The sequence below is a fragment of the Talpa europaea genome (genome assembly GCF_964194135.1).
Source record: "Talpa europaea genome assembly, chromosome: 3".
NCBI classification, from domain to species: Eukaryota; Metazoa; Chordata; class Mammalia; order Eulipotyphla; family Talpidae; genus Talpa; species Talpa europaea.
The window spans coordinates 20,339,741-20,349,942 of NC_140069.1; the positions used below are offsets into that span (position 1 = coordinate 20,339,741).

Here is a 10,202-nt window from a genome sequence, read left to right on the forward strand (position 1 = left end):
ATTTTTTTTTTAAATCCAAAGAAAACAGATGAGACTTAGAAATTTTGTACTTTAGAGAAATGTGTAATGACACATGTGTTTTCTGAAGAAATACTAATGTTTCCAGTATTATTCCCTGCAAATAAAAGTAAGTTCACATATACCCTACCTTTTTATCACAATACATATTTTCTTCAGGCAACACTTTTTACTATTTACTTGAGGAAGATGTTCCTGAAAGCCAAGACATGTACATGGATCGATGAAGCCAATTTTATTTATGACATTTTATATCTGTATCCTATTCAGACCCATATTTCAATATTTCTAAAGTTTTGGGGTTAAGATTGTTATTTTTATTTATTTATGCATACAAGAACTGGGGTATAGGCCAGAGGTATGGGGGTGAATAGATTCACCAGAGACAGAGTGGGGAGCAGAACAGGTCGATTGACTGAAATACACTGCTGAGGGGAGCAGCTGGAGAGACAGGAGAGGTCTGCTGTGCCATGTGGGTAGCTCGCTGGCCAGGGCTAGAACTTGAGCCACAATGACTGGGGATAGCTTGATAGTGCAGATACTTTATCCCCTGCACCACCAGGGAGGCCCTATTTCTAAATTTTGAAATTAATGATCATAGTTTCTTACATGTCACAATACAAATAATGCACAGTATGACTGATTGCCTATAATTATTTCTTATGAAAATAGTAAGTGGTGTTACTGTAAATTCTCATATTCACAATACACACATGTGTGTGACTGAAAATGATTTAATTTTAATAAACATTTTGGCCAATTTCCAAATGTAAGCCAAATTACCTGCTACAAACTGTAGTTTGGAAAATGAGTAAAAATTATATTTAAAGTAATAATATAAATTAGTGTGTAAAGTATTGATTCTGAGAAATCTGAAATGTGTTTCACGGATATTCTTTGAAGCCTTACCAGCAAAATTTCCACATATCTTCTGAATTAAACTTATTCTCCCTGTATCCAAAAGATATGGTTATTTCTCTTAAGTTTCTACATTCTGATAATAAAATGTTTGATAATATCCCAAACCAAAACTCTCTCTCTGAATTATGCAAATACTATTGCCAACACTATTACACAATGACCAACTGGAATAAAAGAATTAGCAATGGAGCATAATACATGTTTTTTGTCCCTGAAGATACCTGCTGAGAAAAAAGTCTAATCTCTTCTAAACAAGCTTACTGGATCTCCTGATAGTCTCTGTTAATTGATCATTTTCTTCTATAGAATGCTCTTATTAGGATATACTTGGTTGCTGCAGGTCACTTATGTCAGACATATCTGGAATTTATGGAATTAGGTGCATATGGTAAAATGTCAAATGTTGGATTTTTTTATTTAGTTAGCTAATATGTTAGTTCATTATTATGTAGGTATTAATTATTAGTGTAAAAAGTATTAGTAATTTATGATTGTGCTAGTTATAAAATTATTACCTGAGTTACAGATTTACCATTTTAGACTGCTCTGTGAAAATGGATTTGAGTCCTTTTAAGTATTCTTTTTCCTATGGCAGTTATTATAAAGTTCCTTGCATTGCAGGTTCTCCTCATGTTAGGTGAGGGAAGCCCACATGATATTACTCCATGGATTTGTCTCTGCCTTCTAAGATTTTTTTGCCTTCTCTACTCTTGCTTGGCTAAATTTGAAGTGAGCATTAGAGACTTGCTCACTTTGGGGTTTGAACAATTGTTTTATATCCTTTTGCCAAGAGTTGCATTCATAGCTTGTTTTAAAGGTATTTTTTTTTAGATTTGTTATATTTCTATGTTTTTTTTTCCTCTTCCATGAATGTCTCTTTTAAATTGCTCACAATGTGAAGCATATCTGTTTTCAGTGGGAAAATGCATAGTTATCATCTTTTCTCTGAGTTCATTTATCTAATTGTAAGTTTGTAGTTGGAAAAATGCCTTCTCAAAGGTATATTTTTTTCACTACATAGCTAATATAGGATAATATAGTATGGAACATGCTAAGAACTTCTCTAAGGAGAATTCAATTCTGTTCTCAATTTTTTTCGTCATCTCAACAAAAAACTATCAAATGGTTTAAGAAGAGGTAATTACATGCATTCTCATCATGATCTTATTCTTTTCCTCAGGATCTCATTCTTTCTATTTATAATCTCACCAAAAATATTAGTTTATTATAGATTTTATATAACTACCTCATAATAAGTAGTAATATCTGTGATAGAAAAGTCATCATCAATATAATTCTGATTGCAAGTTTGGAAAAATTTTCTGACAAAACATGTGTAACTCCTAATTATTGGTTAGTGATAATTCATAACTAATTGGGTAGAAATTAAATAAGTATATCACTTTTAAGTATAAAATATTCTCACATGATTCTTAATATAAAATTCATAATTTTCTAATTTATATTGAAAGTAGCTCTAAGACACTAATGAAATTTCTTCTTATGGAGTATGTATCCTGGAAGTTTATAGGCTACTGAGAGAGAAGAGGTTATGTGAAGAAAAGATTTAACTTCAACTAACAAATGTCAATAATGCTAAGTATGGGCCTCCCTGGTGGTGCAGTGGGTTGAGCGCAGTGCTGTGAAGCTGTTTACAGACCTGCAGTGCGAGTTTGATTCCCGCTAGTCAGGGAGATTCCCACATGGTGGAGCAGACCTCTCCTGTCTCGCCTGCTACTCCCCTTAGCAGTGTATTTCAGTAGATCTGCCTGTTCTGCTCCCCACTCTGTCTCTGGTGAATATTCTCATCCTCCCCCACCAGTTCTTGAATAAAAATAAATAAATCTTTAAAAAATAAAAAATATAATAAGAAATAATGCTAAGTATTATATATGTGACTATATACATGCACATGTCCACACATACACATACAGATCAATTATAATTGATAATTCCAAACCCCTTTTACCTTATATACTAGTAGAATAGAGCAGACTATATGATTTTCCCTATTCAGTTGTTTTTTTCAATTTCCAGTTGGCCCTTATATTGTCCTTTGGTTTCTAATATCTCGTTGCAACACTACAAATGTAGCCCATAGACAGCTGCATGGGAAAAGCAATCTAAATAAAATACTTCAACATAAGAGAATAAGCTACATTGCCTATTTATTTAAAGGCAATTCTCCATATTGAACAGCTATTATTTGTTCTCTCATTGGTGAAGTGAAATGAGAAGGAAAAAAAAAATACATTCATTTTACCTAGATCAGTAGTACTTTATTTGAGTTATATATCCTGGAGTTGATTAACCAAAATAATAATAGAGGAAAATATTTTTATCATTTAATTTTAGATTACATTGAAAGAGTCCCCTGTGAAAAATATATTTGACATGTAATTATAACATTACTATACTGTGAACTCAAAACCAAATATAGTGTTCTTGGTAAGCTCGCCTTAAGTAATGTCTATTCATAGGAATATTCAATTATCCACTTGCCTACCTGTTACTTATATTAGCATGTTTTATAGGAAACTCAAACATAATATGGCACAACTAAAACTCTCCATTCTATTCTCCAACCCTGCACTTAGCCAAATAAACATCCAAGTTTCCCACATCTGTAAATGTCACCTATGTTCACTAAAGTATGTACCAGGTATGCAGCCTATTCGGATTCACTTCTGTCACAGAGTAACATGTGTTTAAGGTTCCTACGTGTCTTTCTGTGGCATAATCATTTTTTTTTTTTGGGAACTAAATAACAGTTTGGATTTACCACAGTTTATTCATTCACCTATAAAGGACTCTTGGTAGCTTCGAAGTTTTGACAATCATGAGAAAAGTTGCTACAAATAACAAGATGCAGAATTTTGTGTGGACATAAGTTTTGAACACATCTGAGTAAATACCAAGGCATACAATGGCTTGATTGTATGGAAAGAGTACATTTAGCATGCTAAGAAACTACTAAATGGTGTTCCAAAATGGCTATTCCAATTTGTATTCCAACCAGCAATGAATGAGGATCATTATGACTTTTTCCCCCCTGCAGTTAGAGCCAGAGCATTAGACTCCCTCAGTACCAATATCCTCCTAATAGTAGCTTAAAATATGCTCACATGTGACTGCCAATCTTTTCTTTTTTCTTCTTCTTCTCTCTCTCAGATAAAAGCTAACAGAGGCTATGATAAACACAATCTGGGGATATCCATGCTATGGATTTGAATCAGGTTAATGAAACAGGATGCTTTTCACCCAAGTCTCATCATGGCAATTAATGTAGAAAGGAGAATGTGATACCTTAATCTACCACCCAGATCACCCAGATTTTATATTCTGAATTATTTAATTTTCTTCTTGAATTGCTGATAAATTGGTATCTGAAATTAAATTTATATTTTCCATTAAAACAGCCTTTAACAGACAGAGTTAATGTGAGAGAAATTCCTGGAAAAATGACTAATGAGAAGTATTTTGAGTAGCCAATTCCTTGGTCTGTTTATGATGCATTGCATAGTCTGGATGGAGACAAATTACCTCATCGTAGTATTTTTCTTCAGAAAACTAGTTCTTCAAATCCATAAAAATCTAGTAGAAAATTAATGAAATTTAAAGAGATTTATTCAATGGCAGAAAGAGTTAAACTCTCAGAATCCACTATATCCAGGTCAAAAGCCATGACAGACTATCAAATTGGACAGTAAAAAGCTCTGGGAAAGGAGCCAAGAGAGATAGCACAAAGATAAAGAGCTATAAATCTTAGGAATTAAGTTCTTTCTGCTTCTAAAGGACCACCTTACTTATCCTTCTCTTTTTTTTAATTTAAAAATTCTTGCCTTTCATACTGTGAGGCAGATGGCAGAGACCTAGCAAGGTAAGGTCATCAAGCCTTGATCTTTCTTTCTGAATTCATTAAAACATCAGAACTGTCTGGAGAGACACTAAGGTGTATGCCAGAGTTCAGGTATTTGAATGAGATAATGTTTTTTTTTTTTATGGCAGGATTACACTTAAAAAAAGAGACTACTTTAATTTTTAGATAGAATAAGGAACATGAATTTGAGTTCAGTAGGTTGTGGTAACTGGGAATGTTTTCATGTTTCCCTGGGTGTGTTTTGGAATTAATGAAACCAATGAAAAAGATCATTCTTGACTCAATAGAGTAGATACAGTATAGACCACTGATAACTGGACATTCTAAATGAGACATTTCAGAGACACTAATTCTCATTACAATAGAAAAAAAAACAGAAAACTATATTGAATATTATGGTTAATCAGAAAAGTTACAAATGTAATCCAGGCATGGCAAAGAGGCAGAAAAGGAAGACACTAAGAAAGTCCCCCACTGATTCATATGTCACATATGATGGGCAATCAGTTGGTATTTTGGGCAAGAAATGTCTTTACACACAATGTTGCTACAAAAGGAAAAGAAGAAGAAATAAATATTGGATAGGAAGATTTTCAAGATGTAGTGAAACTCTGGGAAATTCTTGGCATAGTATATAGGAAGCCAAGGAGGAGAGAATGTCCATTAGTGAAGTACCACAACTGGGCTGGAATGAGCAAACTATTATTCCTTTATTCATGTTCATGCCTCACCTGTGAGCAGGCCAGGTAAAATATGCTTTTGTCATGAGCACTGTTCTGTATCCAAATGTTTGGTATCTATAGGAAATCTACGAACAACACTCAATAAAATAGTTCTCTTTAAAATAAACCAAGCTGTGGGGCCTCCCCAGTGGCGCAGCGGTTCAGTGCTGGGCTGTGAAGCTGCCCACAGCCTCTGCAACACTGGTTTGATCCCCGGCCACTAGCAAGGGTCCCACATGGTGCGCAGACCTCTCCTGCTGCCCGCTGCTCCCCTCAGCAGTGTACTTCGTCACTCTGCCTGTTCTGTTCCCTGCTCTGGCTCTGGTGAATTCTCTCACCCTCCCGCGCTTCTGATTGTGACCAGTGTTTATATAATAAATAAATAAATAAATAAATAAATAAATAAATAAATAAATAAATAAATAAATAAATGAATGAATAAATAAATCTTAAAAAAAAAATAAACCAAGCTGAAAATAAAGGGATTTAAGGGACCTGTGGAGATGGTAGGTATGTCTATTCCCTTGATTATGATGACGGTATCATGGCTGTTTGCCTATGTCCCAAGTCATCCACTTGTACATATCAAATATTTGTAGTTTTTAGCATGGTGGTTATACTTCAATAAAGGTATTTTTGCAAAAAAAAAAAAGCAAGTACATCTTAGCAGTACAATTTTATGGCAGTCAATGTCTACCTCTGATATTTACATTTATATATATAGTACACTTATACATTTTCTTCTAAAATAAAGAATGTGATTTTTGGATCAGAGAGCAAAATTACTTACAGCAATCACAGCATCATTTCCTCCTGTTCCAATCTCCCTGGGGCCAATGCATTGAGAGCAATTGTCAGTTGCACATACAGGGGACTACACTACTGATGAGAAACCTGATGTGATGAATTGAGGAGCTTACTGATGAACTTCCACATGGGTGCTGCCCTCCTTTCTCGAGAAAGGAGAAAGCCTTATTTCCCCAATGTAAACAAATCTTCTCAGAGAGAGTTCCTCAGGTTTTTACAGACCTTTGGAAAACAAACTAATGGCTTGGGGTTTTATCCTTCTTTGAACTATAAACATAGCTCAGAAGAGATATGCCTATAATACTCTCAGATGTATTTATTCTTAGGGTTACTATTCAACCATCCTTTAAATTAGATTGCCTATATCTTTTGCATGGTAATATCTTCTCTACAATGTCATAGCTCTATGCACAACACAAACACACATTTCCATCCATATATGGCAAACAACTACTCTATTGCTCTCTGGGGCACTTACTCATTTGAACTTTACAATATGGTTATTAACATACAGGCCCAGATCTGCAGTAGTTTTCAGTGCTACAACTTGTTCCCATTACCTTCATTTTCCATTATTCATTCTAAACTCTCTCTGTTACCTCCTTTGTAAGCTGTGGTGATTTTATACAGCTATGGTACTCAAATACTTATTCTTGAGTAATCTAAGTTGTTGGTAATAACTCTTCTCAAGTAAGGAATGCTGAAAAGATGCTTTCACATTACAATGAGGTAAAAACAATACTAAGAGTTAGGTAGGGGATTAGTAGGGTTACCACCTATCCCTTCCTGTCCTCATTGTGTAAAAGCATCCCTACCTCTTTCTGCTGATCAGAAGTAATCACTTTGCTATAGCAGTAACATATTTCCTTACCTCCTGGCTCCTGAACACAAAATAGCTGAAATATTCAGGGAAGAATCAAAGTTATAATCAATGAAGTTCTCACTATGTCATGGGAGTGTTTTCATGTAGATGATTCTTAATCCAAACTTATATTCCACCACCTTGAGTTAGCATCTTCAGGATCTGATCATATGCTGCCATCTTAGCAATAATCAGAATGTAATATAAGCAAGTGCTTATTCAAGAAAAAGATTCATGAGTTGGGTCCAAAACCAAGGGGCATTTACAAGGTGTGTTACATCAGCCATAGGTCATAGGAGAGTTTTAAAGCTCAACCAAGGAAATAGTCTAAGTTTAGGTCATTTGTTTGAAATTTTGGGTGGTGACAAGAATCTTCAGACAGAATGTTGTAGTTTGAGAGTTTTATAACAATAAACAGATGCACTCCCTATTTCTGTCTTAATCATTCCTAAGAAGAAAACAGCATGTTGCTGTTGTCTCATAGTCATCCACAAGGAGAAATCAGTGAGTGAGTGATCTTTTGTAGTAGGTAAACATGATTTGAGTCAGGTTAATGAAGCAGGAGACTTACTTTTCACCCAAAAATCTCATCATGGCAATTAAAGACAAGATGGAGTATATTTCATTCAAAGTAGATCCCACAGAGCAGACTATTCTATCTCCTGCTGGTATTTTTAATTCTGTAATTTATTAGTGATATAGTCAGTTCCCTTTTTACAATGCCTAGCTCTTTCCACATTACATAGTGTTGTAAATTAACACTTGTGATAGGTCAAGTAATGAGGTCAAGTAATGACCACTCAAGTATATCAGGGTGTAATCCTTGAGATATATAAATCTTATGAGGGAGACCTCTGAGGTGAGAGTAAGGTAAGGATACTGAAATAGTGAGACTACCTTGGAGTATCTTAGTTGGACAATATGTATAATCATATGAAAATCACATGATTTATTTTTAATGTAATTTACAATTTTTAAATAAGCTTACAAAAACATGTTTAATATATTGTCTCTTATATTTGGTGTGTGTAGCTTAGAAAACACAATTTTAGAAACAGAAAAATAAAATAATATACATTGCAGATTTTAAACCTTGAGAAATTTTACAAAATGATTTATTCCTGGTACCTAATTTATAACTCCTAATTTCTTGCTGACTTGCTACCTAAAGAACTGAAAATGTTATCTGGAAGATTTTTAACAGTGAAAACTTTTTTCCAGAAAATTGCATTATTTTAAAAATAGTCATCTATCTGATTTTTTTTTCTCTGTAACAAAAGATATAGAGATTAAAAAAAAAAAAAAACAGCCATTAAGTAATGGACTCCCAGCTCTCTGCTCCTCCAATTTGACAGATATCTGTCTCTTCTCTCAGTGTGAGCTGTGACCTTGAGACACCATGGTGAAGAATGAGCAGATTTGACTGGACTGGGAATTTGGTCATCAGGACTGCTTTAATTCTGAAAAAGTGGATATTGTTGCCATTAATGACTGCTTCATTGATCTCAACAACATGGTCTACATGTTTCAGTATGATTCCAATTCAATGGCACAGTCAAGGCTGAGAATAGGAAAACAGTCATCAATGGAAAACCCATCCCCCCCTTCCAGAAGCAAGAACCTGCCAACATCAAATGGAGTGATGCTGATGCTGAATATGTTGCAGAGTCCACTGGTGTCTCCACTACCTTGGAGAAGGCTGGGGATCATTTAAGGGTGGGGCCAAAAAAGGTCATCATCGGGCCTCCCCGATGGCACAGTGGTTGAGCACCATACTGCGAAGCTGTCCACAGCCTCTTCAGCACCTGTTCGATTCCCCGCCGGCCAGGGAGAACCCCATATGGAGTAGCAGACCTTTTCTGCCTCCCCCACTGCTCCCCTCAACAGTGTCTTTGGTCCGTCTGCCTGTTCTGCTCCCTGCTCTGGCTCTGGTGAATTCTCTCACCCTCTCGTGCTTCTGACCTATATCCCAGTTCTTGTATAAAATAAATAAATCTTAAAAAAAAAAAAAAAAGGTCATCATCTCTGCCCCTTCTGATACACCCATGTTTATAATGGGTGTGAACCATGGGAGTATGGCATCTCCCTCAAAATTGTCAGAAACTTATCTTGGACCATAAACTGATTGCCTCTCCAGTCAAGGTCATCCATGAAAACTCTGGCTTTGTGGAGGGACTCATGACCACAGTCAATACCATCACTGCTACCCAAAAGACTATATATAGATTGACCCTCTGGAAAGCTGTAGTGTGATGGCCAATAGACTGCCCAGAACATTATCCCTGCTTCTACTGGTGCTACCAAGGGTGTGGGCATGGTCATTCATAAGCTGAATAGGAAGCTCATAAGAATGGTCTTCTGTGTTCCCACGTGGAACATATGGCTATGGATCTGAATCTGCCACCTGAAAAAAGATAGCACATATGATGCCATTAAGAAGGTGGTGAGCCAGTCATCACAGGACTCGCTCAAGGGCATCCTGAGCTACAGTGAGGATCAGGTTGTCACCTTCAATTTTATTAGTTTCAACACATTCCTACAATTTTGATGCTGGGGTGGCATTCCCCACAATGGCCACACTGTCAAGCTCATTTCCGGGTATGACAATAGACTTGGCTACAGCAACCGGGTTGCAGACCTTGTGGTCCACATAGTAAACAAGAATTAAAAGACCCATAGACCACAAGACCCAGAGAGAATACATTATGTTTTTTATTAAGATAACATTGGCTTACAACTCTGTATATGATTCAGAAGTACAAAGATATATATTACCAAATCTACACCAAGGCACCCACATACTGTTTTAAATATCAATTGTGGAAAACAATCCTTTTCTTCTCATCACCTGTTTAAGTTTGTGACCTGGAAAATGTTATTTGCAAAGAAAATTACCGATGCAATTAAATATTTATTTTGTCCATGAAAACTGTACAGAATATTGTAAGTTTGCACTAACAGTTGAATATCAAATGCATGCTATCATTACATG

The 10,202-nt window shown here is 35.6% G+C and overlaps 1 pseudogene across 1 annotated transcript; it reads left to right on the forward strand.

Annotated features, from left to right (window-relative positions):
- The first annotated feature begins 6,074 nt into the window (after positions 1–6,074).
- On the forward strand, positions 6,075–9,878 carry LOC311169140 (glyceraldehyde-3-phosphate dehydrogenase-like; annotated as a pseudogene). Its single transcript has 3 exons — positions 6,075–6,080; positions 8,658–8,941; positions 9,226–9,878. The product of its transcript is annotated as a glyceraldehyde-3-phosphate dehydrogenase-like (transcript).
- The last annotated feature ends 324 nt before the right edge of the window (positions 9,879–10,202 follow it).